We start from the raw sequence: 8,171 nt of genomic DNA, 5'->3' as shown, positions 1-8,171 counted from the left end.
GGCGGGTCCTGCAGCCCAGGGTCAGAGGGGGGACAGGCTGGGGGAAGTCCGGGGTCGGACATGTGCTATAGGGAGAACTTGGGGGGCAAGAAAGCTTGGGAAAGCACTCTCTGGTGGAGCCCGCTGGGAGCAGCCCTGATGCCCAGGAGGCGTGAGATTTCTGCAGGAGACTCCATCCAGAGCCTCCTGGAGATGTGGAGCATGAACATCTGGTATGGGAGGCAGGGCAGTCCCTCCCCCCCAGCACACAGGGGAGCGGGCAGACCTTGGAACCCAAGCCCACGTGGGAGCCATGCTCTACCTGGGCCTGAATGTGGGGCCTTGGACAAGTGGCTTAGCCTGTTAGAGCCCCCTCCCTGTTCCTCCTGTAGACCCTGGTGCCACGTCTGGCTGGTGGGCTGGCTGAGGCCTAGGGAGAAGGGATTTCATCTGCCTAAGTTACAGCTCTGTTCTCCATTGGGGCCGGTTGGGGGGCACTCAGACAGGCGTTGGAACGGCAGCGCCCAGCTATGACTAAGCCACCCGCGGAATGCCCGAGGCTAGGCTAATACAGCCCTGGTGGGGGGCAGAGGCCGGAAATGAATGCACCAGCCCACTGCCTTGGGCATAAACAAAGGTGGGTGCTGGCCCAGGGCCCTTCCCTGCCTAGCAGGACTCCCAGGCAGATCTGAAGGAGACTTTTAGGACCCTCCCTGGATCCTCAGCCAAATGCTTAGCGTTTAGGGCCAAGACCTCCTGCAAGCAGCGTGTTCTTGAGTTGGTTTCATTTAGGTCAGCCAGCACTGGCTGGGGACATCCTGCTCTGGGCCCAGGGCCAGTATGGGGAGGCTCAGTGCCCTGTCCTGGGAGCGATACGATCCCGTGATGGTTTTTGAGGCTGCAGGTATTTTGATTTATTGATTTATTGATTTAGAGAGCAAGAGAGCACAAGTTGGGGAGGGGAACAGAGAGGGAGAGAGAGAGAGAATCCCAAGCAGGTTCTGCATGGAGCCCAATGCAGGACTCAAACTCACAAACAGTGAGATCATGACCTGAGCTGAAGTGGGTTGCTCAACCACTGAGCCACCCAGGCACCCCAGAGGCTGCAGGGGATTAAAGTAGGAGCTTCCCATCCTTCACCAGCCTGGCTTGGAGTCCTGCCTCCTCCCCTTGCTAGCTGGGTGATACTTCCTCTCTGTGCGTTAGTTTATGTCTCTGTAGAATGGGGCTGATAGTACCTACCTCACAGGGTTGTCATGAGGATGAAATGAGTTTGTAAGGTGCTTAAAGCAGTGTCTGGCATGGAGTTGATCTTAAAAAGAAACCCGTTATTTTGCCAACAAAACTGGGTTTATTTGGGAACGGCAGAAAATTTCAACTTGGGACGAGCAAGCTATGGCAAAAACCATAGAGTAATCTGACCAAGGAGAGGGAACATTATTTTATGGAGAAGGAGAGGAAGTTGGGAGGGGTTGTTTTGAAGGAAGGCCCAGTTGGAGAGAAGCATGAGTTCAGACAGTTTCTCATTGGCTGAGTTGCTGGGGCAGTCAGTTTCTCGTAGGAGATGTGATGTGCATCTTTTCCTTTTGGGAGCTATAACTGAGGATTCTTTGCTGTTGGGGATTCTTCCCTTGGGACCTAACTGACCCTTCTTCCTGTAATTGGCTGCCAGTGGTGTGGTGTGAGAGCTCCCCCTTCTGGCCTCCTGGCTCCATTTTAGCGAAGCTTTTCCTTTATTAATTTTCAGAGTAAGTCCTCTATATAGGTTAGCCATCATCATGATCACCATTTAAAAAATGGGGACATTAGAGACTCAGAGAAGTAAAGATCACAAGTCAGGTGATGGAAAAGCCAGGGAATGGACCCGTGTCCATGTGACCCCCAAACTAGTGCCCTTTTCCTATAACCAGACCTGTCGGCAGGGGTTTGGAATGAGAATATGTGGGGGAGCTCGTGTCCTGTAGCCCACCTGGACCTGTCAGCCCCTCTGTGGCTCACACCCTTACTAGCAATCCTGGGAGAGGCACATGTCAGCACCCCAGAGTCCAGATGAGACAAGGAACCTGGAGGGGAAAGACAGCCTCCGTGGCCCCTGGACAGTGGGGCAGGGCCAGGCCGAGGGCACTGTGGCAGCACGTGGGTAGGTGGCTGTCTGTCTGCTTTTGAGCTGGGGCCTGGAGAGATGAACGGCTTCCCTGTCCTGCCCTTGAGATGCTCTTTGGCCGGAGGATGCACATTGGGCTTTCTGCAGCTCGAATTTTGCAAGCAGAAAGTTAATTTTTAAAAATAAAACAGGGCAGGCAGCTGAGAAGTGCTTTGTGAACTGGCGTGTGCACAGTCAGAGCCGAGGGTCCCCGGACAACCTGTCCCACCTGCTCATTGGGCAGACAGCACACGGAGGCCCAGCCTTGTGCCACCGCAGCTGGCTGGGGCGTGCTGGGCTGGAGGAGAGGGAAGGAAGGCTGCCCTTGTCCGAGGGCCTGCTCAGATCCTGGCTCGGTGCTGGCAGTCACCACCGTCACTTTGTCTCTAGGAAATGTGAGGCCCACGGAAGGGTGTTAAGGAGCCTGACGTCCCGGCAAGCAAATGAACCAGAGCCCAATCCTGGCTTTCCTCCCTCAGTGTTCTTCTAGGGGATGGCAGGAGGGAGGGACAGAGGGGCCATGTCGAGCGTGTGCAGAAAGTAGTGTCCGGAAGAGGACCTGAGGAAGCCCTCCCACCGTGAGCCACACGACCTCTGACCTCCCTGTGTTCATGCTCACAGTGGCCTCCCTGGGAAGGGACCTGGAGCCTGGTTTTACAGGCTGGGAAACCAAGCCTCAGAGAGGCACACGGCACTTGCCCAAAGCCACACCCAGCCAAGTAGTGGAGGAGAATGGGCTCTACAACCCCCCACCCCCACCACGTGCTTTCTTCTGCATTCCCTTGTCACTATTAGGGTTAAGACGCAGGTGACAGCATGAGTAGGAGCCATGAGCTCTGCCGAGGAGGTCTCCAGAGAAGGGGCACAGGCTTTGGAATTGGCCAGCCTTGGGCTCGAACCTGCCTCCACGACCGGCCTGCAGAGTGACACTGGGCAGGTAGCATCCCTCAGGTAGCATCTGAGACCCACTTCTCCCTCGACAAGGACCGAGTGAGATGACGGAGGAGGGGCTGTCGTATGGTCCCTGGGTCATTCGAGGACAGAATTCGGATCCAGAGAGTGAGGGTGGGAGGGACCCTCCTGCCTCCCTGTCCAGCCCCTTGTTGCACAGGCAGTGCACCCAAGGCCTGGAGACGCTGGGCCCCTGGGAGGCAGTGTAAACACAGTGGCTAGAGCCGGGATGAGCTTCCCCGCGGGGCCACTCCCTAGCTGTGCGCCCTTCGGTGAGACAAATCCCTGCCCCGAGCCCGCATCTTTTCCCCCAAAAGACGTGCCGGCATAGGCAAGTGCTCAATCAATATCAGCTAATGATGCTCTTCGGACGGGAATGAGGCAGGACGCTTGCTCTCACAGTCAGAGCTTTCCAAAGATCATCAGGATGGCGGCCGACACAGCGTGGCGCTTCTGGGTTCGCGGCACGGTTCAAGCACCAGCCGTGCACCGCCCGGCTTCATCCTCACGCAGCCGTGTTCGCAGACGAGGAAAGGGGGTGCGGGGAGGGTCTGTGTCCCAGCCGGGGTATGCTCCGCGGCTCGCCCCAGAGCCTGGTGCCGAGCCACTGTGTATGCTCCACCTTTGGGTGTCCCGGGGGGGGGGGGGGGTTGACCTCCTCCTTCTGGAAGGTGGAGTGGTGGGGGGAAGGATTTCACATCAGGGGGCCCTCTGGCTAGGCCGCTTCTGGGACTTCCCACCCCTTTTCCTGCTCTGAGTGTGCAATGGCCTTGGAGCTCAGGGGAATGTGTCACACGCAAAGGGGGAGGGGTTCCTGCTGGGCCAGAGGCCCACTCCCTTCTGGGACCCTGGAGCCAGAGCGCGCAGCCTGCTGGTCGTCTCGGTAACCGATACCCAGGCGGCCAGACAAAGTTATGGTGTGTGGCTGGGAGGCTATTTTGTCTAATATGCTAAAAGGCCTTTGGAAATTCCTGGAGCCCATCTGGTCCTAGTTACACCACAATATTGCTGTCTCTTCAACTCACAGACAAGGGAACACTTTTTATTTCTCCTTTCGGAGCTCAGGAATGTGCCTTAAACGCAGCCCGCAGCCGCCCATTTGGTTCCCCGAGTTCCTTGATCATGTGTCAGACCCATCATCCTTTTAAATGCCCACCGCTCCTTCCCCTCGGCTCCCCCCGCCTCAAACAACCCCTTCGAATCCTGAGGGCACCACGGGGAGGGCTGAGGCTTTAGAGGTGGGCCTGCTCAGCTTTGCGATATGCCCCCGACCTCCGTGCTTTCTTGGCCGTGCAGCAGAGACAGGAACCCCCGAGAAGCGGCATGTGGTGGTTGCTTAGTAAATGCGGGTTTCCCAATTAGCGCCATGAATTTGAGAAAGTTCCTTGACCCATCTAAGCACTGGTAGCTTCTGTAAAATGGGCTCCACAGCTCTAAGGGGTGTCGGCAAGCTTTCTTTTTTCACCTGGCACCTGTCCACCCACTCGCGGCCGCCCCAAGAACTGCACAGGTAGAGGTGCTGCATCTAAAACAGCTCTGAGGAATCCAGGCAGGGCCACCTGGGCGCTTCTCCCTGTGCTGGAGTCTGTGTGTTTCTTCCCTGGAGTTCTGGTCCCTGTGGGGCCCTCGGGGCTCCTGCTGGCTACAGTGTCCGGGGGGCTGGGTGTGGCTGCTCTGCGCTGTCTGGCTGACACACGGCCCTCCCACCCTGCGCTGGCTGGCTCCTGGCTGCTACCCTGGGCAGTTGTTGGGGCAGCCGGTACCCTCCCTGCTTCCTGAGGAACTCCTACTCCCCAGTCCCAGACTGTAACAATCACAGTCCGCTGCCTACTCCCAGCCTAGCTGCCCTGCCCCAAAGGTAACCACGTGACTCAAGTTCAGAGCGTCCTCATGCAGACCCCTCCTTCCAGGCCAGGGCAGGGCTGTACCCCGCTCCCCACCCCACTGTCCTCTGAAGTTGGATGTAGCCGTGAACTTTCTTTATGGACTGTGAGCTCAGGGGCTTGTGCACCTCCTGGGTGGAAGCTTTCCGAGCCAGTGGGTGATTTTCTGGGTCCTCCTGTCCCCTTTGTCATGGTGATGGTAGGAGCACATTTTGAGCCATAGCATCTGATAGTCTGGGTCCCTGAAAGCCCAAGGTGAGCAGAGTCCCCACTCAAACAGGGGTGGATATTCAGTATGAGTGAGAAATAACCCTTTGTCATTTAAGCCACTGAGGTCTTGGGTGGCTTCTTACACAGCATAACCTCGCCTGTTCTGACTGACACACGTCCCCTTTCCATGATCACAGAGGTGGTTTAGCGATGCAATGTTATTCAACCTGGACCAGAGTCCTTACCTAGACTTTTTTTTATTTTGGGGTGAGAAGGGAAGGGACCTTGTTTCTTGAGTTATAGAGCAGTCATATTTTGACCACAAAGATAAAGCCCATCTAAGGTATGAAAGAGTAAAATGGAGGCAGAAAAAGATAAAATGTGATAAGATGTGATAAAAATTCTGGTGACATCAAAACAGAACTGCCATGAACAGCTGTACAAGTTGTGCACTACACAATTCTAAATAGGGCTATGTGCATTGCTATCACAATGTATTTGTGTATTTATCAGGACAATTTCCCAGCAGGTGGCAGTAAAGTGTCTTAAGGAAGTGGAACTTTTCTCTATTTGGCACGAATTTGCTATACAGGCTAAAAACCATGCTGTGTCAAGTCCCCAATTTCAGTCATTAAGTGCCCAGAGCTTCCTGAGCTTAAGCTCAGTAGAATTTATTCTTTTGATAAATTGCCTTTGTTGTTGAGCCGTGCTCACAACAGAATCATTGACACTCCAGTCACCAACAAGATGCATCAAGCTTGTTTTTCACTTTCCAGAGCAGACCTTGAAGTGCTTTTATTTTTTTTTTAATTTTTTTTTTAATATTTATTTATTTTTGAGACAGAGACAGAGCATGAACGGGGGAGGGTCAGAGAGAGAGGGAGACACAGAATCCGAAGCAGGCTCCAGGCTCTGAGCTGTCAGCACAGAGCCCGATGCGGGGCTTGAACTCACGGACTGTGAGATCATGACCTGAGCCGAAGTCGGACGCTTAACCGACTGAGCCACCCAGGCGCCCTGAAGTGCTTTTAGAAATAGAGTCCAGGGGTGCCCAGGTGGCTTAATCGGTTAAGTGTCCAGCTCTTGGTTTTGGCCCACAGGTTCGTGAGATCAAGCCCCGTGTCGAGCTCTACACTGAACAGCGCAGGGCCTGCTTGGGATTCTCTATCCCTCTCTCTCTCTCTCACATAATAAGTAAATAAACTTAAAAAAAGAAAAGAGATACAGTCCAACAACAAGAGAGGACACAGAACAACCATTAAAAGCAGACCTAACGGGGGTGCCTGGGGGGCTCAGTCAGTTAGGCATCTGACTCTTCATCTTGGCTCAGGTCTTGATCTCACGGTCATGAGTTTGAGCCTCGTGCTGGGCTCCACACTGGGCATGAAGCCTACCTAAAAACAAACCAGAACAAAACAAATAGACATAACAACAACAACAACAACAACAACAACAGCATCGGTTTGAGGCCATTTGTGTAGATACAAGTCATTTTCTTATCTCAATAAGCACCTCGGTTCTTACCCTATGGTGCTGTGGCCTAAAAATGGTTTGCAATAGTAATTTTTCTAGGGACACAGAGCAGACATTGTATAGACTTTGGTTAAATTATAACTATGTTGTTCCTTAACAACATTATCTGGAGAGTTCACATATGTGTGGCTTAAGCTGGATAAACAAAGTATCATCGTAAAAGAAAGGATGGTGTCCAGTGAGGTCCAGCCCCCCTGCCATTCCCAGCACCAGGGGAGGCTTCCCCACCAGCCGGGGCCCTGACCCGGCTCTGCCCTGTGCATGATAGCTCACTCCCACGACCCTAAATGCCAGGAGTTTCCAGGAAAGGTTTAGGGGAGGCTGTGGGCCCAGGCGTCAGATGATCTGGGACGGCGTCCTGGCACTGCCTTTTTTTTCTAGCTGGGTGACACCAGACAAGTACCCCCCACCCCCTCATCTGGAGCCTCAGTCGCCACTTATCAAAAATGGGAATGCTGACACCCACCTGCGGGGTCGTTGGGAGGGTCAGGTGGGTGTGGGAACCACCAGCCTGTAGTTGATGCTCAGTGAACAGCCTTCGTCACTCATCCCACTGTCCGCCCCCCCGCGGCCAGGCCGTGAGGGGGCGGGGATTGGTCTGCCCTGCCAGCCTGCACTCACAGCAGGGCCCGTTGCCACCTGGTAGGTGCTCCATAAACACCCTGTCACTGTTCCAGTTGTGAGGGAAATTGGCTTGTGCCTGTCGGGGCTGTCCCTGCCCTCCAGGCTGCGGGGGAACAGGCCAGGAACTGTCTTTCCCCGGTCAGGCTAGAGATCCACTTCTCCCTGACACTTCTGGGGGCAGGGGGCCCCCGTGTCCCCTCTGGATCCATGGGGCCCCCACCCCACTCCTGAGCAAGCACTCCCCATTCCCTACGCCCCTCCGGGCCCTTCCCTCCTCTCCCAGTCAGCACCTCTTGGCAGTGGGACATAGAGAAGGGGAGCTCCCAGGCCCCTCCAGGAGCCCTGGGCCAACACAATGGTTTTTCTGCCTGAGGCTTCTGGTTTGCTGCTGGCAGCCAGCCTGGGGGGCTCCGGGTGAGACGCCAGTGGGCGTGGGAGGAACCAAATTCTCCCTCTCCGCCCAAGAGGGAACTCTGGGATCCGCTGGACAGCATTGGTTGGGGTCCACTTTCCTTTGACCTTGGGTGAATGACTTAACCTCCCTGGTCTCAGTTTCTTTATCTGTAAAATGGGATAATCTCGGTACCGGGGGTGGGTCTTAGCCAGGCTGTGAGGGATGGATTAGTGGGCCCAGGCCAAGCACTTACAACAATGCCTGGCATGTACTGAATGCTCCAGAAATGAGTTGTCACGATTATTATGACCGTAAGTCGTTCCTGGCGGGCTTCTAGTGGCGCAGGGCTGTCATTCCCCATCTCCGAACCTCAGTGTGCCCAGCGTGTGGGAGGCTGTGAGTGCCCCGAGGCTGTGCGAAGGAGGCGGAGTGTAGGTGAAAGTTGCCTTCCTCC

Source organism: Panthera pardus, unplaced genomic scaffold (genome assembly GCF_024362965.1).
Source record: "Panthera pardus isolate Hobbes unplaced genomic scaffold, ASM2436296v1 HiC_scaffold_8, whole genome shotgun sequence".
Taxonomy (NCBI): domain Eukaryota; kingdom Metazoa; phylum Chordata; class Mammalia; order Carnivora; family Felidae; genus Panthera; species Panthera pardus.
Note: the sequence above shows the minus strand (reverse complement) of the source record.